This window comes from Pinus tabuliformis, chromosome 4_1, assembly GCF_031772625.1.
Source record: "Pinus tabuliformis cultivar Carrire ecotype Pingquan chromosome 4_1, CPIR1, whole genome shotgun sequence".
Classification (NCBI taxonomy): Eukaryota; Viridiplantae; Streptophyta; class Pinopsida; order Pinales; family Pinaceae; genus Pinus; species Pinus tabuliformis.
The window spans coordinates 456,181,094-456,183,270 of NC_142303.1; the positions used below are offsets into that span (position 1 = coordinate 456,181,094).

Genomic DNA, 2,177 nt, shown 5'->3' on the forward strand with positions numbered 1-2,177 from the left:
CACCACTCAAATTATTTTCACCTTCCCATGTCTTTGCCCACATCGATCTTTCAAGCGCTGTGTTTCACTACTACGCATAAAGTTATACATCATCAACGCGGTTCCAAGCGGCCACGTGTACTACTACGCATAATTTCTTAGGAACTCAACGCGGTTTCTCTCTCGATATATATATTGCCCTGCAGCTAACACTCTATCCTCATCAGTCGAAGAGATATTCACTTGCAACAGAGTAGAAGCACCTTAATCCGCCCTAACCTCAAACCCTCTCACCTCGTTTTAAAGAGTGCAAGCTTCGTAAGCATTTCGTGAGTTCGACTCAAGAACATCCGGCAACACGACATGGCTAAACCCTCGCAATACCAGAACCACCACAACGGACGCGAAAAGCGCTCACTCAAGTCGCGGCAGTTCAAGGGAATTCGAATGAGAAAATGGGGGAAATGGGTGTCGGAAATTCGAATGCCCCATTCTACTCGCAGAATTTGGCTGGGCTCCTACGACACCCCTGAAAGGGCTGCCCGCGCCTACGATTTTGCCGCGTATTGCCTGAGAGGATCGAAAGCCAAGCTCAATTTTCCCCTTTCCCCGCCGGAAATCCCCTGCGCCTCTGCTCTTTCGCCGCCTCAAATTCAAGCCACTGCCGCCAAATTCGCCACAGAGGAATTGCAGCTGTCTTCTGAAGCAGCGTTTTCATCTTCTGCTTCGAAAGCGGAACACTGCAATGACGGCCAAGAGATTTGGGCGGAGAAGAGTCCGGCATTTTGGGATTGGGTACTTCTGGAATGTCTGGAGAGCGGCAACTCTCCAAATTTAAATGAATTCCCTCCCTTGGATGAATCCATGGAGTACTTTGGGGTGAAGTTGTAGGTTATGGAAGGCAACGCTGTTAATTTTTAAATTCTTTTAGGCCGCCGGACAAAACCAATAGTTAAGTTTACTCGTGATTGGAGAAATATTTGTGGCATCGGTGGATGAAAGCTCCTCTTCACATTGAGAAGGTGAGCCGCCAACAGAAAATGAGGAGTCACATTTTCATTATTACTTGTGTTAAACTCACCTGAATAGTTAGACCAAGTTTTTAGCTCAAATATCTGTGCACCTGAAAGTTATGTGTGTGTATATGAGTTATGGTAAAGTCTTGACTATTGGAAGAGGTAAATCAATATTGACTTTCCCAAAAACCTGCCCGGAGTACGGGATCCATCATTTTGAACATGGTCTAAATTATATTTTCGAACCCAGGATCCATCTTTGGACATTGTTTAAATGATATGTTCGAACCTAATTTTCACATTGTTGACATTAGAACCTTTGGAATTGAATTGAAATATTGTTGAATAGAAATAAAAATTTGAACACGAGCAACAACCTCATGGAAATATTTCCGAACTCCAACTCCAATCTGTCATAAATATTTAAAAAATTGAACCTAAGCAACACTCTCATGGTTACTTCCCTAATAGATATATTGTTCACTTTTCTAACCAAATGGGTTCTTATACTTGCAATGTGATAGCAATGACGACGAAGCCTAAAGGGCAAGGTATATATGCTGAGAAACCTAAGAAATAAACTGTTTTCACTAAGTATTTGAATAATTTTTTAAGATAATTAAATTAAAATATAAAAAGAATTAACAAAAAAACATAATATATATGGTTGGTTTAAAAGATTTTTAATTAATATTTTTTATTTATAAATTAATGATAATTTTAATGTGTTCAATAGCATCTTCTACATTTGCAGAGGTGAAATTATTGATCACACGTTCGATCTCATGTAGGCAAAGTGTTCCTTCGTGCACTAGTATGTGGGTGAGGGTATGGAGGAAGGAGATTTATCTAAGGCCCATGAGGACTTGGTTGCTTTGGAGAAGGACTATGAAGAGGTCAGAGCGGAGTCTGCCAAGGGCGATGAGGATGAGGGCAAACAGTAAATGTCTAAATGGTTTTATCTGAACCAAATGTTTGGCACTTTCTCTTTTAAGATGACTACGAAGAACGCAATTGTATCTTTTTCCTTCTTTATCAGATTATATGTAATCTTCTACAATATACAATATACTAATGTGACTTTTCCTTGATGTTTGAAAGGTTCAACGATCACATATAGATTCATGTCTTTCAGTGAGCTTGGAGACATTTTATGGGTAGTGGGTTAATACCTTAGACGCA

At 40.2% G+C, this 2,177-nt stretch overlaps 1 pseudogene; it reads left to right on the top strand.

Moving 5' to 3' along the window:
• Window positions 1-217: 217 nt before the first annotated feature.
• LOC149176355 (ethylene-responsive transcription factor ERF017 pseudogene) lies at window positions 218-1,306 on the top strand (annotated as a pseudogene).
• Window positions 1,307-2,177: the final 871 nt, after the last annotated feature.